The sequence below is a fragment of the Ochotona princeps genome, chromosome 20 (assembly GCF_030435755.1).
Source record: "Ochotona princeps isolate mOchPri1 chromosome 20, mOchPri1.hap1, whole genome shotgun sequence".
NCBI lineage: Eukaryota > Metazoa > Chordata > Mammalia > Lagomorpha > Ochotonidae > Ochotona > Ochotona princeps.
In genome coordinates, this window is record NC_080851.1 from 18,289,962 (window position 1) to 18,304,243 (window position 14,282).

General features: G+C 37.1%; 1 protein-coding gene and 1 pseudogene across 5 annotated transcripts in view; both read right to left on the bottom strand.

Annotated features, from left to right (window-relative positions):
• The window catches only part of SUGCT (succinyl-CoA:glutarate-CoA transferase), a 692,355-nt gene that overhangs the window by 338,285 nt on the left and 339,788 nt on the right, over positions 1-14,282 (bottom strand). The window lies entirely within an intron of this gene.
• Positions 1,538-1,688, bottom strand: LOC118758180 (U2 spliceosomal RNA; annotated as a pseudogene).

A 14,282-nucleotide genomic window follows, 5' to 3' on the forward strand; every position in this document is an offset into this window, starting at 1 on the left:
CCTCCAAGGCATAGGTTATGATCTTTTAAATTAAAGCTAGACAGAATATTTAATATCACATTAACATTAGTGAACAGAAAAGAGAAAGCAAGAGAGAATTTGATTTTTATCTGTTTAGGGCCTGTGGCCCTGAATGTGTAACACCCCCTTCCTGAAAGTTTTTATTAAATATTGATTCCCTCTAATTTTCCCTACTTGGATTCAGGTGCAGGAACAAATCTGTGAGGATGGGTTAAGGGACAGAATGGACCAGCAGTGATCACAGAGAACAGATTGACCTTTAAACATGGTTTCAAGAACACCGGGTGCTGTATACCCAAAGTGGTAGAACAATATGCCACAATTATCTAAGAAAACAGGCTTGTTTTTCCACATTTTGAAACCTAGGCACTTAGGTTTTTTTTGTATGTGAAATACGTAGTGTAAGATATGACAAAAATCAATATTTAAATCGCATATAAAGAAATGGGACTGCTTGATGTGGTTGAGCATTTGCTCTTGCTACCCTCTGATCTGTTTATAAACACTCAAAGTAAGTGCATAAAAAAAGCCATGCATAGGTCTTTGTCCTCGTTCCATGATCTTTCTGATACTGGATGAGCTTGGCAGGAAGTGTTGAGTTGTTGTGTGCTAAAGCTTGTCAAGGGCACATCAAAATGTAACAAGGAAATCAACTACCAGACAGATTGGATAGCAGATCTTGGCAGCTAACGAGAAGCTTTCTTGTTATAGGATGTGCAAGCTTGTGGTTTGCACTGCAATTAGAAATGACTTTTTTTTTTTCCTGAGCTCTTCTTATACTTTTCATTCTCACAAATGACAACAGCAAAAGACTACTTCTCACTCTCTAATGTACTCTACACATCTCTGTTGCTAAAGTAACTAGCATCTTAATTTAACATCACAGTTAAAATCAAACCAATGCTATCCAGTGTTAGTGACCCACTGACACCTCATGGAAAAGTAACACATTACGAAAATCAATTCTCTTTACTTCTTCCTGTGTAGGAAAAATATCATTTTCAGATATCCTTTTATAAAGTGTTGTTGTGGTGGTTTTAACCATATGTCTCCAGTAGGAAAGCAAGATTTTTGTTTCTGAACAGTTGATGTGTACTTGATATTGTGGCACACAGGAGTCCGCAATATTGTTAACAACAACTAAAGCATTGCTACATAAACTAATTTTAGAATTCAGAAAGGACAAAAACAACCCTTCTTTTCTCCCACTTAATAAGCAGATTTCATGTGAAACAACCCAGTAAACCAGTTCAACCTGATTTTCAAGTGCTAAAAGTAAGATACTCTAAACTATAAATGGTTTCCTCATTAACTCACAACCTATTTTAGCCAGTGTTATGACTCCTTGGAGCTGACCAAGCAACTCCTGGGCAACTAGAAGGCAGCAGAGTAGAAACTAAAAGGGAAAAGGTTGAGGCTGTTGGATTCACTTTTTAAATACATTCAAGGAATGTCCACGCACAGGTAAACTAAAATCCTAAGCTATTGCTTCCAATGAGAGAGTCAATGTATCCAACTGTCATAAAGTGAAAGCACTGGGCAAGGAAGTCACAGCTCAGTTTATGATTTTTTAACTGAGCAAAAGATTATCAGTATAGAAAAAAATAAGTTCAAGAATCAAGCCGTAAATCCTACACTTGATCTTAGCTAAAAGGCCAAGAAGCGATCAAGCTGTAAATCCTTAAGAGATAAGGTTAACTAAGGTGAAGACCTAGCCCCATATTCATCTCTCTTTATTTTAGTGGAACAAAAAGCAATGAACATTTACATCCAAGGTTTTTTTTATATTTGAATCTGCAAGCATACTTAAAATATGTCAAGCACTATACCATTCTATAGAGATACAGAGGTAAACTGGAAATGTCCTCTGTTTAGTCTACTTTAGCCCAAACAAGATAATGTAAAAGTAATAACGAGATAGAGATGTGAAGATCAACTCATGCAAGGTGCATGCATGAGGCGCAAACTGGAAATACCAAGTCTACCTTTCAAACAGCAGCTAGAGCTATAGTTGTCTTAAAAGGTGAGCAGGTGATTTCAAGATAAACTGCAAGGACACAAGAATATTTCCCATCAAACCACAGAGGATTGGAACATAATATGAGGGATGAGGCTGGAAGCTTAAGCCAACCGGATTTTGAAGACTCTTTCTTAATAATGAATATGGATAGGCAAGAATAGGGCTGATGCAATCTATACCTTTATAGAGACTTTTAGGAAGAACTACAGCAAAAAGATTGGCTAAGTTCAGATTTTTTTTCTTTCAAAAAAATACTTGGCAGAGCCATTAAAGCAATTCCTGCAACATCTTGCTAAAATATCCATGAAGACACAGAAAAAGGAAATTATACCTAAAACTAATTACAACAGACAATATCTAAACCTTAGGAAAACGAGCAATTATAGGATAATTGGAATTGGACCAAGATACAGCTACCTCTCTCATATCTTCCTATTATTCTATTTGTAGCCACTGACCAAAAATTAGAAGGCTTTTCATGTTAATTATGAAGGGGGTAAGGCAACAGTGGGACAGTCCCAGAGATGGAACAGCATATTTAGAAAGCAGGAATACACATGCATCTGGTATCACAAATGTATTTTTCCATATATTCAATCTGTTAATGAAACCATACAATCAAAATTCAGAGTAAGAATACTCTTTAGTCAATAGTAAGGGTACATGGCAATTTAAAAATTTTAGGCAATAAACGCTGAATCTATGAATCTGGTCTCCATATGCCTAACTCAACAATTTAAATAAAAGCCGATTTGATTTTTTATTTTTTAAAAAATATTAACTGAGGTACTTATTTGAAGATGTATAAGTGGAAAATCATTTTACAAAAAATAATTTCCAGACAATGGGAGAAGATGTTACATCCAGAGGATAGAAAGAATATAAAAGATTGTATAATATCTGTTTGAAGATTGAGTAGAAGTTTAAATAAAATATATGGTTTCCTCTATGAAGGACAAGGAATTGAGGTGTCGATGAAGAAGAATAAATAATATTAAATAAAAACAGCTTTGTGCTGAAAAATTTTAATAGGTAACAACAAATTGGAAACCAAATGAAAGAACACTAAAAACCACATTATTGGACTTAAAATCTTTTAAATATGCTCTGAAAGTAGGGTAACATCAACGATGCAAAAAATAAAATGAATGATGTGGTGGAAGGGACAAAAATTGTCTTAGAATAAAAAAGAAAAAAACTGGGTAGGAAGAAGGAGATGAAAGTTCAAAAAGCCAGGGTGACACTAAATCATGTTTATGAAGAAAGAAATGAAATGAAAGAAAATTAGAAATAGACCAAGGCACAAGATAAAGGCCTGGGTTAGCAGATTCAATAGTTCACAGCTTATAAGTCACAAAAACTGATTCACACCAAGCCAATAAAAAAATGTATGCCAAAGAACATAACATTTTAAGACACAAAAATAAAGGACACAATACCCAAATTCAGGAATGTGCAGCAACTAATTTTGATAATGCTTAGATAGACAGATATTATGATATAGATGATACAGATATGACACTAAACACCAAATTGCAACTGAGGAAACATCTAGTTTTTGTTGAAATTGTGTTAATACCCTGTCTTTTTTGATCACATTGGGAGACCCCAGGCATCACTGCTAGATGTTTCTGCCCATGAGGTTATGAGAAGGCAAAACATTTCTTGTAGAAATGCATACTCAGGAGGATACCCACCCCTCAGCACTGACTTCTTCCAAGTGATTCTAAAGTGATTTAAACCTACTCCAAATTTTTATTTTAAAATGTTACTTCATGAGCAGAGAGTTAAATTCAGCATGTAGTAGGCAGCCTCCACAATTACCTCCAGTGAGCCCTGTTTACTGACACATACTTACAATCCCCACTCATTGTGTGTGACCTTAATTTAGTAATTATTCGTTTTAATGAAGAGAATGTGCCATAGATCACTGAAGGTCATTTCCAAGGTTAAGTTACTAAAGGTGGGCTTCTGTCTCAGACACTCTCATTCTCTCCTTCACCCCAAAGATTCTCACTGACATGCTATACTTGCCCAGTAGAGAGATCCATATGGCAAGGATCCAAGAAAAACCTCCATCTAAGAGCCTGCGTGGAACCCAGTTCATTATTCTGTGAGGAAATGTGCCCTGCTTACAAATTTCCCCCACTTGAAACTTCAGATTAGAATGCAGCCCAGGCCTGCATGCCAACTGTAGTTTCAGAAAGATTTTGATTCAGAGGCAACCAATGAGTAAAATTTTAGTGACATGATGTAAAGAATATTAAAACACAGTTCAATAGGTAGATACCTATAAGGAGGTACGTAATCTATGCTTGTATATAGCTGCCAAAAAGTCCTAGAGGGGGTTGTGAAGGCTTAGTGCATTACTGAGGGTATCACTTTGGGCACTCACAACTCATCCTGGAGTACTCTGGTTCAAGTCCTGGTTCCACTTCTGATTTCAGCTGCTTGCTCACACACACTCTGGGAGGCGGCAGTGATGACCAGCCCTGTGAGAGACTCACATTGGTTCTGGGCTCCTTGCCTCTGACAGGTTCATCCTCAACTGTTGTGCACATTTGCAGATTCAACCAGGAAACAGAAGATGGATTTCATCTTCATAATTTCCTGTATTTTTTGACATGACAGATTTTGTCTTAGACTTTCACAGAATTGTATACAACAGTAAAAATAAAGTGTACTTTTAATACCTTCTGATAATTGTGAGTAGGCTTCTATGCTTTTGAAAAGAAGGGGTTTAATCAATGTTCGAGGAACTATACAATGTGATATAGTTGTAAATTTGTACATAATGTAGTAATAAAGATCACACACTGGTTACTTCGGCTTATAGTCAGGACATGTTACTTTGTGGCTGTGTGAATTTGCACAGTGACATAACCTTTGACTGTCTCAGCACCTTAATTAATTGGTAAACTTGAGTGTAATTCCTGCCTCAGAATATTGTTTCAGTACGGTTTTGACTCACATTTTCAATAAGAAATAGCAGGCCATCTCATTTTCACCAAAATTCTATCAGCAATTTTCTATACACTCTCTGATTTGGTAGTGTAAGAGGTGTTAGTAGTAAAGTACCACTCCATGTCCCACTTATATATTCTGATTGAGGGCATTTTCCTGAATTGCATCCCGGTGACTTTAACTATCATTGTACACAAATCTCCCAATGTGATCAAAAAAGAAAACAGATCATTTGTATCTATTCTGACCTACACAGGTTAAGTCTGCTAAATTCCTTGTATACAAATTTATATCCTTCAAGTGTGTTCAACTTACAATAATTTAAATTAAGGATTTGCCATTTGTTCATGCACCCAGGAAAACAGGCTGTAAAACATGCTAAGATTCTTGTATTATCTTTCTTACATGTCCCTGCTTAACCTGGCAAGCTGTAGATGCTGAAGTCTTGTTACCCACAGGTGTATGGAACCTGTGTGTACACAGCATTCTATCCAAGGGCTGAAACATCTGGAATTTGCCCACTGAACGAACTAGTAGGGGTTCCTGAAGTCTGGGTCAGAAACACCATCCTCCTTGCCATGATCCACACCAGGTTAAGTGATTCATTCATGGAGTAAACATGAATTAAGTGAGTACAAGTCCTTATACTGCATAAATAAATTTGTGCCTGCCATCCTGGAGCTTGGTGAATTCAAGGACTTAACAAAGATAGAAGTAGACACTGTAACAATGCCATGATGGAACTGACAGGGTGTAAAGATGGAGAAAATCAAGAGGAGACAGCTAATTAGATTGGGTAGTCTCAGAAGACTTCTTTATACGAGTGACAGTTAATTAAAAGCAAGGATGAGAGAAACCATCCCAGCAAGGAGGAGAGAAGAGTAGAGAACCCTGCAAGTGAGAAGGTCCTTGGTGGGAAATAAGCAGATAAAAGCATATAATAGAAAGCCAGTGAGTGGTGCGAAAACAGGAAATTAATTAACTTGTTAAAACAGAAAGCAGACTCTGCATAGTATGGTCTTGAAGGACATGGAAATAAGTACATTTTGATTCTGTGTAACTGAATTTAAAAGTCACTGATGGGTTTTAAGCAAGGGAACAGATATTCATATTGTATTTCTGTAAGATAGCTGCTTTCCGGAAAATAAAAAAGAATAGAAGTGGGGAGACTAAGACAGAGAAAATAAAAGATTTCAAGAGAATCCCACAGTAACTTGAATTATTGCAGTGGCAGAGAACTGGATGCATTTGAGTTTTATGGTGGGAAAAAATGATAGGCCATGCTATTTACACAGCACATGGGGAAGAGGAAAGAATCAGGGACCAATACCAAGATTCTAACTGAGGAACACTGCTGGATGGAGGGCGGGAGGGCATTGATTAAAATGAGAATCAGCTTGAAGCAAATAGGATTGAAAGCAAGTTTTGAAAACGTGGTATTTGAAATGCATAGCATCTGTATACAAACAGAGATAGGAAGGGGCACTGCGTAAACACATCTGAAACTAAAACATGGGGTCTGAGCTCAAGGTGAAAACTTCAATGTCAGTGTGAGAGCAGCTCTCACAAGTGCCTTGGTGTGACCCCCAGGGTAGCTGGCCTAGACACTGATGTCCCACTCACTGAGGTGAAGGGCCTGCAGGACTATCCTCAGATCCCACGGGTCACTCCTGGATGGCATACAGTCAGAACTGACCTAGAAATTCCCCGACAAGCTTCTATATACAAGATCTGCCTGTTCTGAACAAAAAGCAGCCAGCCAGTTCTCGATTATTCCCTGTGCTCCGCTGGATATTTATAATTAAACGATTATTCTCTGAGGTCCGTAAATTCAGAACTGTTTCAGGAAGTCAGATGAGGAAATGCTGGAATGCATAGCCTTCTCTGTGTATTTGAATACATATTACTCCTGTGGTATGAATTGGAGGGGGTTGGTACACAGGAAGGCAAGCCTTACTATCTTCCCTTTCATATCCACTAAGTTTCTGGATTTTGCACAAAGGTAGCCTCTCATATTACATGCTGACCTGGGAGACAAAAATAGAGCCATGAGCCACATCATTCAAGCCCTGTGTTTCCTGCGGGACATTTGTCTCACTTGGTTTCCAGGTAAATGGCCTCCTGATACTGTTGTCCAACTTCCTAGGAGCGGGGAGGTATTTTAGGCAGAGCATCCATTAGGAAGCAGGCGCAGATTTGAGCCACAGCCCATGTGGAAACTGCTGGGACTTCAGTGTCTCTCCAGCTTGAGACAGGTGCTGAGTAGCACATGAAAATGAGCAGGAGCTAGTGTACCAGCATGCAGAGCTGCAGCAATCGTTCTTCAGGGTAATGTTGACTCCATGGGCTCCAATGAATTCAAAGCTCACCCTCTCCTGATTCAGTCTGCTGAGAGTAAATTGCACAAGTCAATGGAAGCAAAGACAGGAAAGAGAAAGAGAGAGAGAGAGAGAGAGAGAGAGAGAGAGAGAGAGAGAGAGAGAGAGAGAAAGCACCTAGTAGTAGGGGGTAGGAAAGAGGGGACAAAGCAGGAGAAGCATGTTGAAATTTATCACGCAGTAAGCACTAGGGAGCAGTTGAGACAGAAACACAGCTGTGAAGCAAATAAAGAAAGTTTTAAGCTCTGCTTGTCCCCTGAACCCAGGTGTGGAGATGAAGCTGGACCTAAAGAGACACTTTGGAGTCACATGAGCCAGTGCAGTTGCTGCAACAGCATGTGCCTCATGTGTCTGCTGTGCAGGAAATAAAAAGTCAAATGAAGAATAGGAGCTTTCTACTGCACATGAAAATCCAGGAGCTGCCAAAGATCATGCCAGCCAATACCATTTCCCAAAGCCTTGTAACTGGCTAACTCCTCTGATCCTGATGGAAATAGAGAAAAGGACTCTGAGATTAAAGGCTCTGGCATGTCTACACACAGAACTGCAGCTGAGACACCTGCTCTTGTTAACTGGACTAAGCTTCCTTCATGATTTCTTGGGATCAACAAACATAGCTACAGAATTTTTATTAAATGCTCACTATCTTAGGAAAAACAGATCAACTTATGATAGCTCACAGGGCTGTGAATTAAAATGACTTCAGCAGCAATGTGAGAGAAAGCAAAGAATTCAAGGCTATACAGAGCCAGTAATGAAAGAGTCTGATTAATGCAATGAGCAGACACTGTGAGTTAGCTGTGTGGGCACAGCCCAGACTAAGAGGAACAGAGGGTTAAGAACATACAAGCATAATTGAAAATGTTTGTGGAAAACGGAATTAGAAAAAAAGTTCATTTTGTCACAAAAATTTTGAAATCTATGCAGTTTAGTTCATAGTATGCATTTTTATAAACATCTTGAAGACCTCCAATATGCATGGTTTAACCCCTGCAGAACTACATTCATGGTTTTAAAAAGCCTCACAGTGAGTATCAGAACAACCCACTTCATCACACGCGTTGGCAAGCCTGAATATCACTATTACCAAACTTACTTTACAAAACAGAGTGAAGGTAAAAGCCAGAAGGAGGGAAACTTGAACATCAAACAGAATTGATGGGTTTATCATCATCACACTACATTACAGAGTGACCTCTGCAGACTGGAAATTGGGTTACATCAACAAACCTTACTTGAAAGTGTGAGATGAAAGAGTGCCTTCCCTAACGTTTTGCAGTATTACAGGCTCAGGTTTAAAGAAAGTATGCAGCCAGGTACGTGTGTCATATTTCAATCTGTGATATTGACATAGATGTAAGAATCCAAGCCTTTGAAACTGAGCCTTTCATATGTTGAACAAAAACCCCAAATGCACTCTGCTGAGAAGACCTAAAGGGAAGAAGAGGTACGATGATAAAGGGACAAGCCTTTACACATGGCATGCTTCTGAAATTTCCTGCCACGGGGCCATAACTCAGGTGTGCCAAAGTAGAGCTTAGTTCAGATCCCTGACATGAAGTTGTTTTGTTTTCCTTAATAACAAGGCTTACCTGCCTTCTAAAGAATAGACTCAACTGATTTACTTAACAGAACCAAATTTAGTGAAGTGAGAATCAGTTATAATCCCTCACTCCCACTCCATTCAGCAGCATTTTCTTTCATTTTTTATCCAAACTAACTTCTCAGGTAACTCAGCAAATTCCAATCCGGTGAAGAGCTCAAATACTAAATGCAAGTTTCATTAACCCATTTCATACAATTTTCATGCTTCTTTCTATTATATTCCAAAAGGAAAATATTCAATACATTCAATGTTTAGTCAAATTTTATTTTTTTAACCTGTAAATCACTAGAAACAAGGCTCTGATTCAATCAATGTGTACACATACCAGAAATGGACTGCAGACAGAAGGATTTGTCAGCTTCCCCAAAATAATCCTCAACAAAGTGCTTATTCTGCCTATTTGTGACCTTTATGTTAAAATGGGAAAAATCATGCTACAATGGGCATCTGAGCTCCCTGCAAACTCAGACAAAAAGTTATTTGCTGGTATTTGGTGAAGCACAAGTTCCCTAGAGCAGAAATCCTCAAAATGCCCTATGTCTCCAAGGCCTTGAAAACATCCCCCTTCCTCCCACCCACCAGGTCCTTCGTTGGCTTACAGCCAAGCCCAAGAACCCTTTACCACGAACAGAACCCCAGGATGCATTATACTTCCTAATTCTTCATAGTCTGCTTCATTTGGCAAAAGACCTAAACCTAACCACAACAGTTAAAAGGAAAGGCTTACAGTCTACTATAAAATATACAAATCATGAAATGTATACAACTAACAAAAACAGTTTCAGTACTACTTGATGAGAGGAATTTTGTGGATTCCTTTTTTTTTTTTTTTTAATTTGGCATTCCAGTAATGTGAAACCACTGTTTAAGGTAGAAAATCATTTTTCAACCTCAGGAAACATAGTTACTAGCTGCCAAAAGTCAATCCATATAATAAGGACTATTTGCTAATGCCGAACACCTGCACTTTTATAGATAGCCTCTCGGGCAGCTGTAGCTGAGTCTTCAAGTCTACCAATACAGCAGCCAAGTAAACACACAAAATTACAGATAAGAATGCCTGTTGTATTAACCATGCATGTATCTATACTAAGTCTAGCATATTTATGGGTGAATGCTGACAGTCATTAGATACAATAAAGCAGGATACAAAATATGTCCAGGATAAAGTTCCCAGCTGCTAGAAGCTTACATCTTGAGGTGGGAGGATACACAAATCAAAACATACTAAAGGTATAAACATATATCATGCTTATGGAAGCCATGTGTAAATATTTATTTCACTTCTCATGGTTAGTTTTAGCTTTTTTGGTTTCACTGTTTGATTTTCTGACTTGCTAGGCTTCATGGAAAAAGGCAGCCACCAGAAGTTTGAGGGAAGGGTTCATTAGGAAGGCACATGAGTTGTTTTATGTCTTTATGAAATGAGGAGCTTTTAGCAAGCATCCTAGGGATAGTTTACACATTCTCACATATGTGTTCAAACAGTGACACTGACTCTTCAAAGCTTTCTTACTGCATTGGTTGTCTCTAACCAATCAAACCAGAATCAGATAAGGATGGTTTTAATGTTATTACTATAAATAATAAGGAAGCTTTCATGGAGCACTTACTAAGATTCAGAAACTGAATGATGTCTGTTCCATACAGATCTTTAATTCCTACTATATTCCTAGAAAGTATATACTACTAACCTCATTTTATAAACAAAAAGTAAAAATTAGAGTAATTTATGTGAGTGGCTCAAATTAGATATATAATAAACATCTTCTGTCCACTGGTTCACTCCCCAGATGACCATAATAACCAGGGTTGGACCAGAGTATCAGAGAGTGTTTGTTTTATTTCAATAAACATGAAAGATGTCTTTCCAATCCTTAGCATTACCCAACAGACATAAATGAAAAAAAAAAATACAGTGACCTTCTCAATTCTGTTTTTATTTTAACATGTCTCTATAAGGAATCCAGAGGCAAAAATACAGAGCACTTTTACCAGGTGATGAAAAGAATGAGAAACACAATTTCTCTGAAAGCTGATATGGCTATTTTATGATTTGTGATGAAATTCTTAATCTCTTTTCCCCAAGGATTCATTTTTAATTAATTGAAGAAAACTCTCTTTTTAATGCAGTCTGTGCTTAAGATCATTAAATGGTTGCTTAACGAGTCCTTAGTGAAATATAGAAATGTTCCTATGCTTCAATTTCAAGGGAACTTACAAGCTCTCTATGCTTAGTATTTCTAAAGTGGAAGAGTCTATAAATCTCATTTTGAAGATACAGTGAAAAATAAGTGCTCTTTTCCCATGTAACTCTCATATGGTTAACACACAGATTTTTGGAATGTATAATATGGTTTTACACTATCCGCAGGAAGAAAACAAAAACTACATAACTTGTTCTTTTTCTTCTTATTTAGGTATAGAAAGAAGCCAAAAGAAAAGAGTTGCTCAGGTGTTCACATATTCACTTTTTCTAGCAGGTTTGTCTTTTTGTTAACCAAGGTTGAGTAGGAATTAGAAAATCATACTCCCTGGGGCTGCACTATTTTTAGACCCCAGAGATACAGCAGTGAGTGAAATCCCAGTACTATGAACTAACCCAACAATCCAGCAAAAAAGCTAGACAATCTCCAGACCTGGGAGCATCTGTAGGGATAAGCTCAGTCTTACTGTCCTGGGTACTGAGAGGAAATTGGTTTCATGTTGCAGGTGAGATGGACATCTGAAGAAAGGAGATGATCCAAAATGTTAAGGTTATCAACTTCCTGGTTACAAAAAATAAGAAGACTAAAAACAAAGCATTTCATCCTAGCCATAGTTATCAAAATCCAGCCCAAGCACAGTGTTTCCGATCATGAAAAGTTTATCTTTGTAAACTTACAGGGAAATTATTAATTTTTTCCTTCAATGTGTGAAAACTATTATTGAATTTGATGAACTGTAAAGCTAAATTTAAACAAATTGTCATAGGGACAATAAATGTGACATAACAGTCTTAACTCATATCTAACATTCATATTACATCCCAAATCTGTACCTACATGTGTGCAGCCAAAGTTTATGAAGAAAAAGCGTCATTAAGTATGAATCAGGAGTACCTGTTGAAGGTTAAATGACTCCTAGATACATGAAAATGAAACTCAGAATTACTCAAAGTAAGTTCATACCATGCATCTATATTATAAGAATACATGCAATGACAAATATGGTTTCCTGTTTTCACATAGCTATTCCTTTCCATCATCTCAAAATAGAGGACTTTAGAATCAGACAGATTTGAGTATAAATGTCAAATTAAGAATTACTAGGTGATCTGGGTTATACCAAATGACCACTAAGAACTTCAATTTCCCAATCTATAAATAGAAATCCTGATATTTCTCACCACATCAATTTTCATGTGAAGCAAACAAGATTCTCATTCTTGGTGTTAATAACACACACACACACGTGTGTGTGCATATACAACTTTTAAAAATCTTGTTATGAATTTACATTCTCCCCTAGATGTAGGAATATTTGGGATGGAATATTGTTAAAGATACACACAAAAAGAATACACACTATAAAAAGAATGAGATTCTACCATTTACATCAAAATGGATGTGACTATAAGACATCATGGTTAGTAAAATACACCGGACACAAAAAGACAAGTACCACATGTTCTCCCTTACATGTGGGAGTTAAAGTTCAAAAAAAGAAATAAATGCTTGTATGCCTCAGTATTGCTGCAAATATAGTTTGATAGAATTATTTTACACCTTTGTGAAACCAATGCTTAATGCTTAACAGTGTTATTCCTCTATAGAGTTAACAAACTGTAGTTACTTTATATTTAACTGTATATGGATGAAATGGTCAAGTTTCCGTTGAATTATTATGTATACGGCTGGATTACATTTACATTAAACTACAGGTTTTTGATTTTTAGTTATTCAACTTATTATTTGAAGCAACATTAAGTCTTATTTACTACAATGTAAATTTAAAATATGTTGCTTCAAAAATTAGTGAACGTATTCTCTCTGATATAAGGCAATATGCAAGCAGAATCCAAAACAAATAGATATAAACACTGAGTCTTTTTACTACAATGAAAATTTAAAATATGTTGCTTCAAAAAAATGAATGAATGTGGGCCCGGCACGGTAGCCTAGCAGCTAAAATTCTCACCTTGCATATGACAGGAACCCATATGGGCACTGGTCCTAATCCCGGCAGTTCCGCTTCCTACCCAGCTCCCTGCTTGTGGCCTGGGAAAGCAGCGGAGAATGGCCTGAAGTCTTGGGACCCTGCACCCAAGTGGGAGACCCAGAGGAAACTCCAGGCTCCTGGCTTCGGATTGGTTCAGTTTGGCCGCTGAGGCCCCTTGGGGAGTGAATCAGCTGACGAAAGATTTTCCTCTCTGTCTCTCCTCACCTCTGTATATCTGACTTTGCAATAAAAAAATTAAAAAAAGATGAATCAATGTGTTCTTTCTGATATAATGCAATGCTCATGCAAAATACAAAACAGATATAGTTAAACAAGTATGTACATAAATGAACTGTATAATGGAGACTAACATACTGGCAAATAAAGACATGTTGCAGGTTGAATCTTTACTCCCTAACAAAGGAGGACTCCCAATAAAACTGCTAAATACACCTTGAAAATATGATACTAGATTTTCCACCAGTGCCAATATGTAAAATGCTGCGATACACTTATCCAACAGGATGTTGGACTTGTCACTATTGCTGAAGCACTGTACTACTGTAATAATATGTCAAGAAATGGTAGGAGCAAGAGAAATGGCAGAGAGGAAGGAAAGGGAGATGGAGAGCAGAATCCCTATAGCTACAAAACCATATCATGGAAAATAGTAACAATAAAACACAAAAATGCAATAAAATAAATTAATACTGTAATGTAAATGAAAATGAAAATGTAATAAAATAAATGAATGAATAAAAAGGAAATTGGAGGGTGGGAGAAAAGCAGAAACAGAGACAGGAGGATAAAAATGTCATATTCTTACTCTATGAACTACGCTAAATCTTTGAAAAGCTAATTAAAATTTGTAAAATCCTAAAAAGATATTATTTTTAAAATGCCATTGTTTTCCTAACATTGACTGAGTTCATGTCATAACAGTTCTCCATTTTTTACCCTTACTTATTATTTTATTATGGAAATGTGAATAAAAAAATGATAGCACCTGAGTTCTAGTATTCCAAGTATGCATGTGAAAAACCATTTTTAGCAAAGAAATATTACAAAAGTATGTTCTTTTTCAGTTTTTGCT